We start from the raw sequence: 7698 nt of genomic DNA on the forward strand, positions 1-7698 counted from the left end.
TTCCATTCATTACATGATTGTTTTATGACATGACTAAAGGAATTTTGAAAATTACAATGATATTATGACATCACAATGCTATTAAGAATTACAATGATATGAAATCACAATGCTTTTATAAACTCACAAAGGTATTATGACATCCTAGTACCATTATGACATCACAATTTTATGATATCCCAATGTTATTATGATTTCACAATGTTATGATATCACATAAGAATTATGACATCACAATGCTTGATTACATCAAAAGGCTCTTATGACATAATTGTGTTATGATATCACGATGCAATTATGATATTACAATGTTATTATGACTTCACAATGATATTAATGCTTTACAATGATATTAAGACACCTCAATGTTATTATGAATGTACAATGTTCTTATGATATCACAATGCTATTATATCTCAATGCTATAATGAATCACAATGATAGGAAATCACACTGCTATCATGACATCACAAAGGTATTTTGACATCACAATGCTATTATGACATTACAATATTATGACATACCAATGGAATTATGATTTCACAATATTAATATGACATCACAATGTTATTATGACTTCACAATAGTATATCAACATGATTGTGTTATGAAATCACAATTGAATTTTGAAATAAAATTATTTGACTTCACAAGAGTAAGACTTCACAATGATATTAGGACATCCAATGCTATAATAACATCACACTGCTATTATGACTTCACAATGACATCATGACATGAAAATTCTCCATGCATGATAGTTGGTTGGAATATGAGTCTCAGGAAAGACCCCTGCCCTCAGATTTTTTTTTTTTTTTGGTTCTATTGCTCTTAATGTGAAGCTCCTGTTCTCTCCAGCTCTTACTATTTCCTACTTATTTCATTACATCCCATGCACTTTGCCCAACAGTTGGCCATAAGTCTCAGCATCTGCTTTGATAATCTGCAGGGCAGAGCTTTTCAGAGGCCCTTTGTACTAAGCTCCTAACTTATTCCCTGATTTTCTCCTTTTTCCATCCTCTTTGCCTTTAAGGATGGGGATTGAGCATTTTAACCAGAGTCCTCCCTCTTGATTAGTTTGTTTAGGTGTACAGATGTTTATATTATATCATATTATATTATATTATATTATATTATATTATATTATATTACATTACATTATATGTCTATATGAGTGAGTGTATACCATGTGTGTCTTTCTGCTTCTGGGATAGCTCACTTCCAGTTCCCTCTTTTTACCTGCAAATTTCATGAATTCCTTGTTTTTTATTGCTTAGTAGCATTCCATTTTGCAGATGTGCCAAAATTTCTGTATCCATTTTTCAGTTGGAGGGCATCTGGGTTGTTTCCAGGTTCTGGCTATTACAAATAAAGGTTTTACAAACATGGTTGAGCAAAAGTCCTTTTTTTTGTACTTGAGCTTATTTGGATTTATGCTGAGGAGTGGTAGAACTGTATCTTGAGGATGAACTACTTCATATTGTCTCATAAACAAATGCCAGACTGATTTCCAGAATGGTAGTACTAGTTTATATTCCCACCAGCACTGGTACAATTTACATTCCCACCAGGAGTGGAGGAGGGTTCCCCTTTGCCAAAACCTCTCCAGCATGGGATGCTATTTTCTTGGCCATTCTGAGGGGTGTAACATGAAATCTCAGGGTCATTTTGATTTGCATTTCCCTGATGGTTAATGATGTTGTGCATTTCTTTAACTGTTTCTCTACCATTCCATATTCTTCTATGAAGAATTATCTTTTTAGCTCTGTTCCCCATTTTTTTTTTATAGGATCACTTGATTTGTTGCTTTTCAACTTTTTAATTCTTTAAATATACTGGATATTAGCCCTCTTTCACATAGAGGCTTCCTGAAGATTCCTTCCCAATCTGTATACATTCATTTTGTTTTGATGACAGTGTCCTTTACTTTACAGAAACCTTTCATTTTAACGAGTTCCCATTCATTGATTTTTGCACTTAGAGCCTATGCCATTGGTGTTCTGTTCAGGAAGTTGTCTCCTGTGCCAATGAATTCAAGGCCCTTCCACAATTATTTTTCTAACCTATTTAATGTGTTTGGTTTTATGTTGAGGTCTTTGATCCACCCAGACTTCAATTTTGTGCAGGGTGATAAGTATGGATCTATTTATATTTTTCTACATGTAGACATCAAGTTGGAAAAACATTATTTGTTGAAGATGTTATCTTTTTTCTATTGTATGTTTTGGCATCTTTGTCAAAACTCAGTTGTCCATAAATATGTGAGTTTATTTCTGGTCTTCTATTTGGTTCCATTGATCCACCAATCTGTTTCTATGCCAGTATCATGCAGTTTTTATTACTGTTGCTCTATTGTACAGCTTGAGATCAGAGATGAAGATACCTCCAGAAGAGCTTTCATTGTAGAGAATTGTTTTAGCAATTCTGGATTTCTTGTTTGTCCACATGAAGTTGAGAATATTTCTTTCAAACTGTGTAAAGAATTATGTTGGTAATTTGATGGGAATTGCATTGAATTTGTAGATTGTTTTTGGTAAGATGGCCTTTTTTACTATGTTAATTCTGCCAAGCCATGAGCATGGAAGATCTTTCCATCTTCTGGTATGTTCTGCTAATTCTTTCTTCAGAGTCTTGAATTTTTAACAAAGAAGTTTTTTACTTGCTTGGTTAGGGTTATGCCAATGTACTTTATGTCTTTTGTTCCTTTTTTGAAGGATTTTGTTTTCTTAATTTCTTTTTCAGCCATTTTTTCTTTTGTATACAGAAGGTCTATGAGTTTTTGAGTTAATTTTGTATCAAGCCACATTGCTGCAGGTCATTATCAGTTGTAGGAGTTCCCTGGTATACTTTTTGGGGTCACCCAGGTATCATATCATCTACAAATAATGATAGTTTGAAATCTTCCTTCTGATGTGTATCCCCTTGTTCTCCTTCAATTGTCTTATAGCTCTAGGAAGAACTTCCAGAACTATGTTGAAGAGATATGAAGAGAGTGGGCAGCCTTGCCTTTTCCCTGATTTCAGTGGGATTGATTTAAGCTTCTCTCTATTTACTGTGATATTGGCTATAGGCTTGCTGTATATTGCATTTACTATGTTTAGATATGTGCCTTGTATCCCTGATCTCTCCACTACTTTAAAACATGAATGGATATTGGATTTTTGTCAAATGCTTTTTCAGCATCTAAGGAGATTATCATATTTTTTTTTCTTTCACTAGGGTGGGTCGCATTGATGGATTTCCATATATTGAACCACCCCTGCCTATCCTGGGATGAAGCCTACTTGGACATAGTAGATGATATCTTTGATGTATTCTTGTATTTGGTTTGCAATTATTTTGTTGAATATTTTTGAATCAATGTTCATAAAGGAGATTGGCCTGAAATTCTCTTTCTTGGTTGGGTCTTTGTGAGATTTAGTTACCAAGGTGACTGTGACTTCATAGTATGATTTTGGTAGTGTTCCCTCTCTTTCTATTTGGTGTAATATTTTGAAGAGAACTGCAGTTAGCTCTTCCATGAAAGTCTAGCAGAATTCTGCCCTGAAACCATCTGTTCCTGAGCTTTTTTTTTTTTTTTTTTTTTTTTTTTTTGGATGGAAGATTTTTGATGACTGCTTCTATTTCCTTAGGGGATATAGGACTCTTTAAGTGATTTACCTGGTCTTTATTGAGCTTTGGTAAGTGGAATTGATCAAGAAGATTGTCCATTTCTTTTATATTTTTAAATTTTGTAGCATATAGACTTTTGAAATAAGTCCTATTGATTGTTTAGATTTCCTTAGTGTCTGAAGACATGTCCTCATTTTCTTTTCTGATTTTGTTGATTTTGATGTTCTCTCCCTGCCTTTTAGTTAGTTTGGATAAGGGTTTGTCTATCTTGTTGATTTTCTCAAAGACCCAGCCCTTGTTTTCATTGATTCTTTGAATAGCTTTATTTGTTTCTAATTGATCAATTCCAGCCCTGAGTTTGATTATTTCCAGCCATGTACTCCTTTTTTCTGTGTCTGCTTTTTTTTCCCCTATGGATTTTAGGTGATTCATTAAGTTTCTTGAATGAGCTGTCTCGAATTTCTTCTTAAAGGCACTTAGTGCTATGAAATTTCCTCTTAGTACTTCTTTCATTGTCCCATCAGTTTGGATATGTTGTGCCTTCATTTTCATTGAATTTTAGAAGACACATTTTTACTTTATTTTCTTCCCTGACACAGCTCTCATTTAGTAGCAAATTGTTCAGTATCCATGTGTATGTAGCCTTTTTGCTATTTCTGTTGATGTTGAGGTCAATCTTCATTCTATGGTGATCAAATAAAATACAAGGAAGTATTTCAAACGTCTTGTATCTCTTGAGGCTTACTTTGTGACCAACCATATGGTTTATTTTGGAGAAGGTTCCATGAGATGCTAAGAAGAAGGTAAATTCTTTTTGTGATTAGGGGTAAGGTTCTGTAAATGTCTGTTATATCCATGTGATTCATGACCTCTGTTAGAGACATTGTTTCTTTGTTTAATTTCTCTTTTGTTGACCTGTCCTTTGTTGAGAGTGGGGTGTTGAAGTCTCCAACTATTAATGTGTAAGGATCTCTGTGGTTTAAGTTTTATCAATTCTTTCTTTTATATGTGGGTGGCCATGTATTTGGGTCATAGATGTTCAAGATTGTGATATCTTCCTGAGGGAATTTTCCCTTGATGAGTATGAATTGTCCTTCCCCATCTCTTTTAATTAATTTTGGTTGAAAGCCTATTTTATCAGATATTAGAATGGCCACTCCTGCTTGCCTCTTGGGTCCATTTGCTTGGAAAGCCGTATTCTAGACCTTTACCCTCAAGTAATGTCTACTTTTATGACTTACATGTGTTTCTTGTATGCAACAGATTGCTGGGTCTTGTTTAAGCATCCATTCTGTTAGTCTGTCTTTTTATTGGAGAATTGAGTCCATTGATGTTGAGAGAGATTAATGAGCAGTGGTTGTTAGATCCTTTGATTTTGATGTTGACAATGGTAGTAAGTTTGTGTGCTTGGTTGCTTTTTGTTTTACTGTAGTGAGGTAAATTATTTCCTGTGTTTTCTTGAAAGTAGCTTGTTTATTGAGTTCTATTTTTTCTCCTAGTGTCTTCTATAATGCTGGATTTGTGTTTAGGTATTGTTGAAATTTGTTTTTGTCATTGAATATCTTGTTTTCTCCATCTTGAGGACTGGTGGTTTTGCTGTGTATAGTAGCCTGGACTAACTTCTGGTATTCATTCGTCCAGGCCCTTCTGGCTTTCACAGTCTCTATTGAGAAGTCAGGTGTGATTATGATGGGTTTGCCCTAATATGTTACTTGGCCTCTTTCCTTTGCAGCTTTTAGTATTTTTTCTTTGTTCTGTTTACTTACTGCTTTGATTATGATGTGATGGGTTGATTTTCTTTTCTGGACTAATTTATTGGGTATCCTGTAGACCTCTTATATTCTTATTCGCCTCTCCTTTAAGTTGGAGAAATTTTCTTCAATGATGTTGTCAAAACTATTTCCTGGGCCTTGGGGGAAGGAATCTTATTTTTCCTCTATTCCTATTATTCTTAGTTTTTTGTCTTTTTATGTTGTCTTGAAATTCTTGGACGGTCTGTGTCAGGAATATTTTAGATTTAACATTTTCTTTGACAGATACATCAATTGCTTCCAATGTTTCTTCCACACCTGAGATTATTTCTTCCATTTCTTGCAGTTTATTGATTATGCTTACCTCTGTAGTTCCTGTTTTGTTTCCTAAGTTCTTTTTCTCCACAATTTCATCTAATTGTGTTTTCTTTAATTTCCCCTCCAAAAAATATGGAACACTACAGGATTTTTTTTGCTAGCCTTGCACAGGGGCCATGCTAATGTTCTCTGTATTGTTGAAATTTTAATTTATTTACTGCCAAAGTGAGCACAACTTTTTTTTTCAAGTGGTCATTGGTATAGTAATGAGTCCTTGACATGGCATTCACATTATCAAAGATGCCATTATTATTTGTTAAATGAACAGATATGTCCTCAGTCAGTGAATTATTTTCTGTTAAAATCCTCCCTGACCCAGGCAAAATTTTGAACAAAAAGTGTTTAATTGGGACATTGCTTATCTTGATAGTTTGTCACTTAATACAATGATTAGAGTACCAACTACTTAAAGGACTAAATCACAGGACTGACAATCTCCTTTGGGGAAAATGTGGAATATTTCCATAACAGAATATTATTCAGCTAAGAAAATGACACCATAATTTTTCAGAAGAATGGATGGCACATGGAAATATCATCCTCGGTGAAGTAACAAAATTGCCAACACACAACATTGGGAGTTTATGTTCCAATTGGCTATTGTAACCAAATCAGGCTTCAACTAGGGGATTTGGGTGGCATTTAATTGAATTGTTGGACCAGGGCATTCTATGGAAATTGTCAAGCCACCCAGACTGTTGTAATTAAAACATATTGCTCTCAGCCCTCATCTGATAGATCAGTGTCATGTCCTTTTATCCACAGAGATGCTTTTTTTTGTATCAAATGGAATTACATACAGAGACCCACACTCCTATAACATGCAGAGAGACCTTAAATCTATCAACTCTAAATGGGGTTTGCCTGTGAAATTCTCACTCTACTCAGAGCTATGGGAAACATGCAGGAGAGAAGGAAGGAAGAGTGTCATAAATAGATGAAATTGAGGACACAAGTGGAACATTGCCCTAAGAATCAGGCCATAGAGGAAGATGATGCAGCCAGCCTTGATAAAACCTCACAAGGTAGGGTCAGATAGAAGGGTGAGAAGGACCTCCACAATCAGGGAACTAGAGAAAGGGTATAAGATAGAAGAAGGAGGGTGTGGGAGACTGGAAGGAGAAGGAGAGGCGATGGAGTGAACAAATCACAATAAATATATATATTATAAAACTGTGATCAAGATGATGAAAAATAGTGCTTTTCAGGACTGATGGTTTGTTTTTGGTGGTGTGCCAGGTTGTTGCAATGATGAACTCAGTTTTCTTTAAGGGAGTTAGCACTGAGACTCTGATCATGATTCACTGAGTATTTTATTAACACACCTATCAGTTGATTTATTTTGAAGAAAAAAGAATTTAGTATGACACATCAGTAGGAATTTAAACCTGGGAGCAATGGAAATGGAGTGTAATTTATATTATATGATATTCTCACATAATCAATAAAACTAATGTGTTGACATATTTTACAATGACTTTTAACACAGAGAAAAGATTCTGCTAAAGACGGCAATATTTGACTATGTAAGGCATGCTTTCGAGGAACTCATTATGTAGTAGAGAATCCTATCCATGAGGTATTTACCCAGCTACCTCAGACCCCATGAGCACAGGTGGCTCCTCTGAAAAAGCAGTCCTGGCACTATCACTATGATTAGAGGGTTTGTATGGAGCACCACATCAGGAAACACAGCTGCTCTTGTGTCCTAGGCATATAACAAGGACCCATTTCACTGTCCTGAAACCCCAGGTGTAACTAGAACCCCAGGACCAGGAGGTTTCCTCTCAGACCACTGAAGATAAAACAGCTGCAATCAATCCATTTGGACAAGGCACCCCTCTTCTTAGAGGGTTGGCAACACTAGTGTGGAACATCACCAAGTGTCAAATAATATCTTGCCCTTCAGCTCTCCTTTAACACACACTTTTATTTTTTCAACAAACAAGTCCCAGGA

General features: G+C 35.2%; 1 non-coding gene across 1 annotated transcript; it reads right to left on the reverse strand.

Annotated features, from left to right (window-relative positions):
- Nucleotides 1-5807: 5807 nt before the first annotated feature.
- Nucleotides 5808-5910, reverse strand: LOC132651605 (U6 spliceosomal RNA). Its single transcript, XR_009589191.1, has one exon. It is a non-coding gene; the product is annotated as a U6 spliceosomal RNA (small nuclear RNA).
- Between the last annotated feature and the right edge of the window lie 1788 nt (nt 5911-7698).

This window comes from Meriones unguiculatus (genome assembly GCF_030254825.1).
Source record: "Meriones unguiculatus strain TT.TT164.6M chromosome Y unlocalized genomic scaffold, Bangor_MerUng_6.1 ChrY_unordered_Scaffold_23, whole genome shotgun sequence".
NCBI classification, from domain to species: domain Eukaryota; kingdom Metazoa; phylum Chordata; class Mammalia; order Rodentia; family Muridae; genus Meriones; species Meriones unguiculatus.